Raw genomic sequence first — 12,760 nt, forward strand, 5'->3', positions numbered from 1 at the left:
AGGTCTCAGAGGGTCAATTTCTGTGATGTGGTTCTCATGTGCCAGGCTATAAATCCCAGTACATTTTGGGGTTGATTTACTAAAGGCAAATAGGCTGTGCATTGTGCAAAGTGCAGTTGCAGCAAAGCTTAATAAATGAGGTAAAGCTTCACTTTGCAAAAAATACTCAATCACATGCAAGCAAAAAAAAAAAAAAATTTTTGCTTGCACATGATTGGATGATGGACGTCAGTAGAGCTTATGGTCATTTACTAAGCTCTGGAGCAATTGCACTTACAAAGTGTGACTGCACTTTGCAAAGTGCAGAGTGTATTTGCCTCTAGTAAATCAACCCCTTTGTGACAGATATCATTATTGAAAAGTGGCACTCATTGACTTCAAATAAAACTAAATTAAGCTAAACTAAAATCTTCAAACAATATTACCTCCTTTCATTCCTTATGCTGCTAGCTTCTATAATAGATAGAAATGTATATTATATTTACTTGTTTTAAACTTTTTTTTTAATTATTATTTTTATTTCTTAAGTTGCTTCCTGGTTGCTGGCCTAGGCCAAAATGATGTAATATGTCCCAGGAGTCTTCATGGCATTTTGTTTATTTCTTCTGGAGGAGGGGCTTTCTCAGCTAAGCACACCCTCCTGGAAGTAAATGCTACATGGATCATCTACTGTACCCTTATACTCAAGATGTCCGCAGCTAGAAACGCTTTGGGAGGGGGGGGGGGGTGTTTTTTAAATGGATGGATGGGGGAATTTTCTTTAAATATTAAAAATTAATTTAATAGCGTATTGAGTTTGTAGTGGTCAGATACAGTTTAGTTGCACTTTAACATAGTTACATAGTTAGTCAGGTTGAAAAAAGACACAAGTCCATCCAGTTCAACCTTAAAAAGAATAAATAAATAAAATAAAAAATATCGTACAATCCAATATACCCAATTTTATACCCACAGTTGATCCAGAGGAAAGCAAAAAACCCCAGCAGAGCATGATCCAATTTGCTACAGCAGGGGAAAAAATTCCTTCCTGATCCCCCGAGAGGCAATCAGATTTTCCCTGGATCAACTGTACCTATAAATGTCAGTACCCAGTAATATTATGTACATTTAGGAAATAATCCAGGCCTTTCTTAAAGCAATCTACTGAGTTGGCCAGAACCACCTCTGGAGGGATTCTATTCCACATTTTCACAGCTCTTACTGTGAAGAAACCTTTCCGTATTTGGAGATGAAATCTCTTTTCCTTTAGACGTAAAGAGTGCCCCCGTGTCTTCTGGGCTGACCGTAAAGAGAATAACTCAACACCAAGTTCACTGTATGGACCACTTATATATTTGAACATGACTTGCCACTGCCTTTTTCCAGCTGCTGTAATATGTCCCAGGAGTCTTCATGGCATTTTTTTAATTTCTTTTGGAGGAGGGGCTTTCTCAGCTAAGCACACCCTCCTGCCTGCATGTCTGAGCTAAGGGGCGAATGAAGGAAGTAAATGGAAGGAAGTGAATGCTACATGGGTCATCTACTCTACCCTTACTCAAGATGTCCGCGGCTGGAAATGCTTGGGGGGGGGGGTTTCAAATTGATCTGTTAATGAAATTAAGCATAAAGACATGGATGGGGGAAGTTTAACATGACTGGTCACTTCCTTTTGCTAGCTGCTGATGGTTTTCCTAATAAAACTGGAAATGAGCACTACAGTCACTGAAAGTTGGGGGTAGGTGGGCTGTGAAGCTGCCACTTTGGGAGTGTGTAGCCTGTTTCCCCACCTAGCAATGTGGTTCTGCGGCAACCAATAAGTGCAAAGAGTGACCACAATGTGGATACATTCACATAAAGCTTACAGCATTGTCACCATAAAGCTCTTTACAATCACATTTGGTGATATCAGAGTACAACTAGTCTCAAAACATAAAAGAAAAGTCCAATTTTAGGCATGCATCCACTTAGCTGGCATCTCCGCCAGCTTTTACCCCCTTCCAGACCAGGCCATTTTTTGCGATACGGCACTGCATTACTTTAACTGACAGTTGTGCGGTCGTGCGATGCTGTACCCAAATAACATTTTTGTCCTTTTTTCTCCCCCACAAAATAGAGCTTTCTTTTGGTGGTATTTGATTACCTCTGCGGTTTTTCTTTTTCGCGCTATAAACAAAAAAAGACTGATAATTTTGAAAAAAAAATATAATTTTTTTTTTTACTTTCTGCTATAATATATATCCATTAAAAATATAAAACTTCGAATTTCTTCATCAACTTAGACCAATATGTATTCTGCTACATATTTTTGGTAAAAAAAATCCCAATAAGCGTATATATTGATCGGTTTGCGCAAACGTTTTAACGCCTACAAAAACTATGGGATATTTTTATTTATTTTTCTTTTAGTTATTTTTTTTTTACTAGTAATGGTGGCGATCAGCAACTTATAGCAGGACTGCGATATTGCGGCAAATAAATCGTACACTGACACTTTTGACACTTTTTGGGGACCAGTGACACTAATACAGTGATCAGTGCTAAAAAAAATATGCACTGTCACTGTACTAATGACACTGGCAGGGAAGAGTTAACATCAGGGGTGATGAAAGGGCTAACTGTGTGCTTAGGTGGTGCTTACTCACTGTGGGGGAGGTGCTTTGACTAGGGGAAGCAAAGATTTGTGTTCCTGCTTAGCAGAAACATAGGATCAATACCTTCCCTTCTGGCAGAATGATAATTTGCCCTTGTTTACATAGGCAGATTGTTGTTCTTCCTGTGCCCTGTGTAATAGGCGGGTGCGGTAGACATTGAGTCTGTGGTACCCGCTGCTGTGCTCCCGCTGTGTAGAATCATATCTGGCATAGAGCGGCTGCCCTGCCATGGTAAATTTACGGTGGGTGGTCCGCAAGTGGTTAGGCAGCTGGAGCAGCTACGATTAAAGCCGAACTTGGGCACAAAAGCTTTCATTCGAATAAATTCCTCAATAGCCACAAAGGATATAAATAATTCACTTTGGATACACCAAATGCCCTTTCAAACTCATATATTATCAGTGGCATCATCACTATGCTGTACATAACATGTGCAGACAGCAGAGCTGTGGGAGGAACCTAGCAGGCCCCACCCACTACAAGCTGCCTGCAGAAAACTACAGGAAGAGGCGGAGACAAGACCAGTATCCCTCAACAAAGAGAGAGAGCAGCAATGACTGGTCTTTATTACAGGTCACTGCACAGAGGGAAAGTCTCACTTTGGATTACTCCACAGATGTGGAAGAAATACACAAAGCACAACAAGATTCTAGGAAGAATATACACATGACTCTTATAATTAGACAATATTTGCCTTTCATGTAGTTCAGCTTTAAACATATCAAATTTTTTTTTAACAAATATAGCTACATAGTAGGTGAGGTCGAAAAAAGACACAAGTCCATCAAGTCCAACTTATGTGTGTGATTATATGTCAGTATTACATTGTATATCCCTGTATGTTGCGGTCATTCAGGTGCTTAACTAATAGTTTTTGAAACTATCGATGCTCCCCGCTGAGACCACCGCCTGTGGAAGGGAATTCCACATCCTTGCTGCTCTTAGAGTAAAGAACCCTCTACGTTAAGGCTTACTGCTCTTCTATGACGCTGTATACTTCAGTTTCAATAGCTGGACGGTCTCTCCTTCTTTAATACAAGATACACACGGGCCCCTGCTTTAGATATATTTTGGAAGATGTAAAATATTCACAATAAATACCTTATATTTTCTGCTACGGGGATTTTGTATATGAGACCTACCAAATCTAAGACAGTGAGACTTGCTCTCTGTTTCTCTTTTGTTACGCCTTTAAACCTTGATCGTGTCCTGAAGAAGCCTCTCGGCGAAACGCGTAGACACACAAGGGCTCACTGTACTGACTGTATCAGTTTTCATGTTTTTTATCTTTTTTTGAACACTGTGTTTGTACAATGTATTTTTTCTAATAAATTATATATATTTTTTTTTTCACCTCTCCATTGTTTCCATGCCTAAAAAGTCAGATTTCTGGCTACTCAAGTAGTATCCCCTTCTTCGTCCCTGATTCCTAGAATGATGGATGGCATCATGTTCTCAGTCCTCCACTCTCCTTACAGACTGCAGTCAGTGTCATCAATCATCAGGTACTTATATAAGTTATAGTTACTACTAATACGGTACTATACTAGGTACTAACTAGTTACTAGTAAGTAAGATGTAAATGTTTAAACACAGACACTGACAGAGAGTATCTGATGTAATGTAATAATAAATGTGGGGCAGCGATGAGCAAAACCATTAAAAAAAATCATAGAAAAGGGTATTAATGAAGGTATATTTAAGGGATCAAATAAAAATGTTAGCACCTAGTGTATATACTGTACTTCCAGGAGAATATATTATAATATTATTATAGTGCGATTTGTGATACTAGAGGGTATTATTATTTTTCTTTAAAATAAAAATGATATCATACCTGCTGACCCTATCTTGTATCATGTCTGCAGTCTCTGACCGTCTCATGTAGTATGTCTGCAGTCTGTAATCTCCCGTAGTAGATCTGCAGTCTCTGACCATTACCTGTATCATGTCTGCAGTCTCTGACCATCTTCTGTATCATGTCTGCGGTCTCTGACCCTCTCCAGTAGTATGTCTGCAGTCTCTGACTCTCTCTTGTATCATATCTGCAGTCTCTGTCCCTCTCCTGTAGTATTTCTGCAGTCCCTGACTCTCTCTTGTATCATGTCTGCAGTCTATGACCCTCACCTGCAGTATTTCTGTAGTCTCTGATCATCTCTTGTATCATGTCTGCAGTCTCTAACAATCTCCTGTATCAGGTCTGCAGTCTCTGACCCTCTCCTGTAGTATGCCTGCAGTCTCTAACAATCTCCTGTATCGGGTCTGCAGTCTCTGACCCTCTCCTGTATCAGGTCTGCAGTCTCTGACCCTCTACTGTAGTATGCCTGCAGTCTCTAACAATCTCCTATATCAGGTCTGCAGTCTCTGACCCTCTCCTGCAGTATGTCTGCAGTCTCTAACAATCTCCTGTAGTATGTCTGCAGTCTCTGATCATCTTCTGTATCATGTCTGCAGTCTCGGTCCCTCTCCTGTAGTTTGTCTGCAGTCTCTGACTCTCTCTTGTATCATGTCTGCAGTCTATGACCCTCTCCTGTACTATGTCTGCAGTCTCCAACAATCTCCTGTATCAGGTCTGCAGTCTCTGACCATCTTCTGTATCAAGTCCGCAGTTTCTGACCCTTTCCTATAGTATGCCTGCAGTCTCTAACTATCTCCTGTATCGGGTCTGAAGTCTCTGACCATCTTCTGTATCAGGTCTGCAGTCTCTGATCATCTCCTGTAGTAGGTCCGTAGTCTCTAATCTCCTGTAGGTAGTAGGTCTGCAGTCTCTGACCATCACCTGTATCATGTCTGCAGTCTCTGACCATCTTCTGTATCATGTCTGCAGTCTCTGAGCCTCTCCTGTAGTATGTCTGCAGTCTCTAACAATCTCCTGTAGTATGTCTGCAGTGTCTGATCATCTCCTGTAGTAGGTCTGCAGTCTCTGATCATCTCCTGTACCATATCTGCAGTCTCTGACCATCTCTTGTATCGTGTCTGCAGTCTCTGATCATCTCTTGTATCGTGTCTGCAGTCTCTGACCCTCTCCTGTATCAGGTCTGCAGTCTCTGACCCTCTCCTGTAGTATGTCTTCAGTCTTTAACAATCTCCTGTAGTATGTCTGCAGTCTCTGATCATCTCCTGTAGTATGTTTGCAGTCTCTGATCATCTGCTGTAGTAGGTCTGCAGTCTCTGACCATCACCTGTATCATGTCTGCAGTCTCTGACTATCTTCTGTATCATGTCTGCAGTCTCTGAGCCTCTCCTGTAGTATGTCTGCAGTCTCTGACCCTCTCCTGTAGTATGTCTTCAGTCTTTAACAATCTCCTATAGTATGTCTGCAGTCTCTAACCATCTCCTGTAGTATGTCTGCAGTGTCTGATCATCTACTGTAGTAGGTCTGCAGTCTCTGACCATCTCTTGTATCATGTCTGCAGTCTCTGACCCTCTCTTGTAGTATTTTGGGGGCAGTCTGGAGCTCCTCTTTAGGTTCTCTGCTGTGTTTACACTTTGCTACATGCAGTGAGTGTTGTCTTTTTTTTTTTAAGAACAGATAAAATAAAAAAATGGAGTTCTTCTGACTGCTTGAATTTTTTAGATGAAAACCGTGCGCAATAATCGTGATGCATCGCGGAATCGAATCGTGGACAGGATAAACGTAATCAAGTTGAATCGTAAGGCCAGTGAAGATGTGCACCCCTAATGGGTATGGTTTATACATCTGCCCAGTCTTGTTGTGATTAAGGGGTTGACTTACTAAAATCTGGCGAAGTGGTGCATAGAAACCAATCAGCTTCCAGGTTTTTTTTTTTTTTTTTGTCAAAGTTTAATTGAACAAGCTGAAGTTAGAAGCTGATTGGCTATCATGCACAGCTGCATCCGATTTTGAACTCCCCAGCTTAAGTAAATAGACCCCTAAGTGTAAAAATGTTGATGGAGATTGGTTTATTAATGAATTTATCTACATTGGATGCAATGGTCTGACTGTCGGCCAGAGGCTGCCAGAGACCTAATTTCCTATCACTGGCCCAAACGTACTGGAATATTATTACTGGTGCCTCCAGAGCCCTTGGTGCAAAATGTAAACTAAGTTCTCACCATAATATGTTATTCCAAAAGCTTTAACTGGTCTAGATCTGTAGGTGCTAATTTAAAAACAGCTAAATTCCATATTGCAATCCTAATAAACCATATAAGCCCAATAAAGGCGTAAACACTAGATATCAAGACAAAAAAAAAAATAACATGAAAATTTTGCTTCATTCTGTAAATGGGGCAGGGATGGTAAATGTGTTGTCAATGTTTATGTCCCAGCCTAGTATTAACATCCTCTTGATGGCTGCCATGATCATTTCAAACAAACAGCCTAAACTATGTCTGCATCTCTGCAAAATCACAGACAGTAAAATATATGTGAACCCAATCACTAAAATCTCATATTAGCTTTAAAATTTTTTGATTAGGAGCTACAGCAATACCCCTGAAAGGTATGACTTACATATCACCCCCACTACAAATTAGAGCAAGTCTAAAAATGTTGCTGGAGATCAATTTATTGTTGGATTTATCTACATTGTATGCAACGGTCTGACTATTGTCCAGAGTCTACTGATGCTACCGTAGACTTAATTTCCTGATGTGAATGTATAAAATATATATATGTATATGTAAAGTGCTGTATAAATTGATGGCACTATATAAGTTCCTGTAATAAATAAACACATTTAAATTAAGCCCTCAACCACCCATATCTTATACAAAAGTGTTAACTGTCCTAAATAATTTTGGGAGTGCTACCTTAAAATATTAATTTACATTTTCTAATTTTGGTCTTAATAGTTCTCATAAACCTAATAAAGGTATAAACAGCAGGTACCAAGACAAAGAAAAATAATATGGAAAAATGCAGCTTTATTCTGTAAATGGGGCAGGGATGGCGAGGATCTTGTCAATGCTCAAGGCCATGCAGGGATAGGCCTAGTACCAACATCCCCTTGATAGATGGTATAATCATTTCAGACAAACAGTCTAACCCCCACCAAAATCATAGCCTGAAAGGTATATATTAACCCAATCAATAAATCTCCTATAAACTTTAATACAAATATGTACAGTATATACAGCGGGTAAAATAAGTAACACGTCACTATTTTTCTAGGTTAATATATTTCTAAAGGTGCTATTGACATGATATTTCCAGGAAGGTAACAACCTTCCTGGAAACCAATACATACATACAAAGAAACCAAAACAAATAATTTCAGAAATTATGCTATATGTAATAAAATGGAATGATGCAGGGGAAAAAAGTATTTAACACATGAAGAAAGGGGGGTGCAAAAGGGCATGGACACCAGCTGAAATCTATCAGCAGTTAGAAAGCAAACTTGCCCCATGTCAGTGCAAATAATATCAGCTGGTCTCAACTGATGGCCTAAAAAAAGGTGTCTCACTACCAAGGTTTTGAAGCTCATTTAAAGTTTGCTGCACAACATCTAGACAAGCCTGTAAAATGCTGGGAGAATATAGTCTGGTCAGATGAGACCAAAAATTAACTCTTTGGATGCCATAATACACACCATGTTTGGAGGTCAAATGGCACTGCACATCACCCCCCAAAAACACCCCCATACCAACATTGAAGTTTGGAGGTGGGAACATCATGGTGTGGGGCTGTTTTTCAGCATACGGTACTGGCAAACTTCATATCTTTGAAGGAAGGAATGGAGAAATGTACCAAGACATTCTTGATAAAAATCTGCTGCCATCTACCAGGATGATGAAGATGAAACGAGGGTGGACATTTCAGCAAGTCAATGATCCCAAAGCCAAGGAAACTCTCAATTAGTTTCAAAGAAAGAAAATAAAGCTAGAATGGCCCAGCCAATCACCTGACTTGAATCCAATAGAACATCTATGGAAAGAACGAAAGATCAGAATTCATAGAAGAGGCCCACTGAATCCTCAAGATTTGAAGACTGTTTGTGTAGAAGAATGGGCCAAAATCACAGCTGAGCAATGCATACGACTAGTTTCTCCATATAGGAGGCGTCTTGAAGCTGTCATTACCAATGAAGGATTTTGTACGAATTATTTAATACATTTCAGTTGGCATGTTTAATACTTTTTCCCTTTGTCATTCCATTTTATTATACATATCTTCATTTCTGAACTTATTTTTTTTTTGTTTCTTTGTATGTGTTGGTTGCATGGGTTGTTACCGACATTTGGTGAAAATTTTAGGTCAATAGCATCTTTAGAAATATTTTTACCTAGAAAAATGGTGACGTGTTCAATACTTATTTTACCCTCTATATATATATAGATATATATATATATAGATATATATATATAGATATCTATATATATATATATCTATATATATATATATATAGATATATATATATATATCTATATATATATATATAGATATATATAATATATATTATATATATATAAAATATATATTATATATATCTATATATATATATATATATATATATCTATATATATATATATATATATATATATATATATATATAGATATATATATATATATATATATATATAGATAGATATATATATAAAATATATATATCTATAATATTTATTATAGATATATATATTTTTTTTTTTTTTCTGCACATTTTTTTAAAATAATACCTGGTGATCCTGCCATGGATGCAGGCACTTCTTGTTATAGGGTGACAGCTATCTTCCCATGGTGCTCCTGTAGTACCATCCTGGTGCTGGTGGTGATAACTATAAAAGATTGTGCCGACACACATTGGGCAGACATGTTCCATTGTTATCACTATCAGGAAACCAAAGAGGTGCATCTGATGCTGGAGTGAATGCATAAAGACAGGAAATAATACCTGAAAGGGGCAGGAGGAGATACAGTATCAGATACAGTATACAGTAGAAACAGTATTGACAAGCAATATGCACGAAAAAAGGTGAAAACAGTACTCTAAAGAAAAGAAAATATAAAAAAGCCAACTGTTTATGATATACATGTTTTAGCAACCTAAATATCCTACCTTTAGGGTCTACATCTACTTTAATATTTACATTGATCACTATCATCAATATAATATTTTAATTGGTCCAGTTTAATAGCATGTACTGTTGTTCCACTGGGTGTTAAATACGAAATTATAGGGACTTCTGTCAACATTACTCTTTTCCATTCTCTATAATGTTTACTTTTTACATTCCCTTTTATATCACATTTAGCTGTAACAACTTGGCTTTGAAAATAAAATACTCACCATTTTGTGACCATAAGTAAATTGCTTTTGATATTTTTGTGCTTTGGAATCACTAAAGTTTCATGATGACAACATAATACAAGCGACAAAATATATTTTGGCAGGTTTTATCTGACTTTAAAATGTTTCCAGCTGTGAATCTCTGTCTATTTTTACCATGCATTTTATGGCTGGGTATAAAAAAAGTAGACACTGATGTTATTTTCTTTTCCCTCTCTTTTTTTTTTTTTCAACCCTCTGTAGACATGTAATGGTATCTGACAGGTGTATATTAAGAATCCTTGAAAATATGTCACATTGGTGGGTGTGGTTGCTATCTATAACAGCAGACAGATTTTAAAACAGTTGAAGGTTAGGTGTGTCATTATTGCAAGTGTTCCTAAAACATTTGACTGACAGTATAGAAATCATGTTATACAGATTGGCGTAATATTGATAGATCGCAAGAACTGACATTGATAGCTTCAAATTAAATTAATATCTTGAAACAGAATTTTAAAAATGTTGCAAAATTTGCATCGCCGTTAAAAAAAACAAACAAAAAAAGACTTCCATAACATTTTCTTGGAACCACACTGGACAAATTCTTTAGTTAGCCTAAATATTTTCCATACACTGATGCTGAAGCCGGTCAGATAGGGTGAGAATAATGAATAACACGTGTCCTTTAACAGCGAGACAATTTATTACACATCACATCGATGGTTGACTTTTGAAATACAACGGATGAGATCGAGTTTAACAGAGGGATTGCTGTCTGATGTAGACAGGTCAGGTTCAGCTCCGGAGACCAGTCCAAGGTCGTTGGCTTTCTGGGTGTCAAACAACGTTAAACTATTTCAGTGGCAATCAAGGAGTCTTTGAGCAATATGATAGCATACAATAAAGCTTATTGCTAACATACTAATGAAAAAAAAAAAAAAAAAAGAAAAAAAAACTGATGAAAAGAATTTGTAACTCAAGCAAAAAGGAAGGCAAACCTACAAAAAAGAAAAAAAAAATATATATATATAGAGAGAGAGAGAGAGAGAGAGAGAGAGAGAGAGAGAGAAAGAGAGAGAGAGAGATATTTTTCTTTATATATATATATATATATATATACATATATGTATATTTTTTCTTTTCCGAGAGAGAGAGAGAGAGAGAGAGAGAGAGAGAGAGAGAGAGAGAGAGAGAGAGAGAGAGAGAGAGAGAGAGAGAGAGAGAGAGAGAGAGAGAGAGAGAGAGAGAGAAATAGATATAGATAAATAGAGACAGAGAGAGGGAGGTGGGGGAGAGAGAGAGATTTTTTCTTCATATATATATATATATATATATATATATACACACACATACGCATACACACACACTCACACCTATATTACAGTCTATAGTTCTCTAATACTGTAAGGATTAATACCTTCACTTACCAACCCTTTTATTAAGGGAAGTGCAGTCTAATTAGACTATCATTCATTGCCCTACATTATAATTTTGCTAATGAGCCATAGCTTAGATTCCAAGATCTTTATTTTATACGTATTTCTTCATCCTTATATTCACTAGAGCTTCTTTGAAAACAGAAGATCTTTATTGTATGGTTTCTTTTGTACTTTATCATTTTGTATTCACTGTGTTTCTCATAGCGTGTGTTATTTGCAAAATCAAACCCTATATGTGCTTATAGACAATATCTTGCATATCTTTTCAAGGCAGCTTTCAGGATATCTTACAATATCTTGCATTTACATTGAAGCACTTTTCTGCTTTTTTAACAATGTAAAAAAAAAAAAAAAAAAATCAAAGTAGGTTTGCATTTTTTTTCACAGCAGGAAGTAAATATGTCAACATCCTGGCCCCAAAATGTCAGTGCAAAAGTGTGAAAAACTGTACTTTTTACATTATTAATCTGTGTAATTCTAGATTGTTTTAATTAATGTGTATATTATCATTATTATTCATTTGCATATATCCCATCACTTTTTAAAGGGCTGCTAAGTTATAGTCTGCCTAACCAATGTCCTATTTTTGGTTTTGATTTGCCTGTCCTGCATTTTGGTATTGATGTCATACCCATAGAAATAAAAAAAGATATATAAGAAAAATCACTGAATATTAAAGGTCAGACATGACATATATTCACTGTTTTATATTGATTTTTTTTCCTAAACATAAAATGACACAGTTCACATATTACTAATATAATTTGCCTCGCCTGACAACCTACCTTTGCAATTTGGATGAAATTTAAGTCCCCTTAGAAGAGAATTCTATGTGAGAGCAGGCAAGGATTGCAAGGAATTGAATCCTTTTTGTCACTGCATACATACAGCAGTACTGCAATAAGAGAGAATGTAGCAGGAGGTGGGACTTTCAACAATTGACCTCCTAAAGCTAACTCCTCTTTGAGAATCAAGCTTTGGGATCCACTACCTCTGATTTGCATTGATTATCTCCACTTGAAGGGCTACATTAAAATTTTTCTGGCACAGCAGCAAAAGATACAGGGAGGTGGGGGATCAAGAGTGAGATGTTGAGAGAAACCGAAAGAGGGAGAAAGAAAAAAAAAAAACACAAAGACAGTTGCTGGGAACAGTATAATATGCTCAACTGCCGTCTAAGAAGAGCTAGAGTGCCCTCTTCATGCCACATTGGTAAGACAGAGCAAGGTTATTGTTATGGCTCTTTGACATCAGAAAGTAATTAAGATTAGACATATCCAATTCCGCATTCGATTAGAAAAATGGTCCTCTTAAAGTGCGTAATCAACATGAAATGAGGAAACCTAGATTCTGTTATAATGAAGAGAGTTTAGTTTATATTTATCATGATCATTAGCTTGTTGTTTTATAGACAAATCAATAGAACTCAAACTATTTTTTTTTTTTCCTCCGTGGG

The 12,760-nt window shown here is 37.1% G+C and overlaps 1 long non-coding RNA gene across 1 annotated transcript in view; it reads right to left on the bottom strand.

The window, feature by feature from the left end:
- The window catches only part of LOC141102577 (uncharacterized), a 41,038-nt gene extending 28,740 nt beyond the window's left edge, over positions 1-12,298 (bottom strand). The window contains exons 1-2 of the long non-coding RNA XR_012235161.1: positions 12,090-12,298; positions 9,273-9,487 (exon numbers count right to left, since the gene is read on the bottom strand). This is a non-coding gene — a long non-coding RNA (uncharacterized lncRNA). The remainder of the gene's footprint in view (positions 1-9,272; positions 9,488-12,089) is intronic.
- Positions 12,299-12,760: the final 462 nt, after the last annotated feature.

Source organism: Aquarana catesbeiana, linkage group LG07, assembly GCF_042186555.1.
Source record: "Aquarana catesbeiana isolate 2022-GZ linkage group LG07, ASM4218655v1, whole genome shotgun sequence".
NCBI classification, from domain to species: Eukaryota; Metazoa; Chordata; class Amphibia; order Anura; family Ranidae; genus Aquarana; species Aquarana catesbeiana.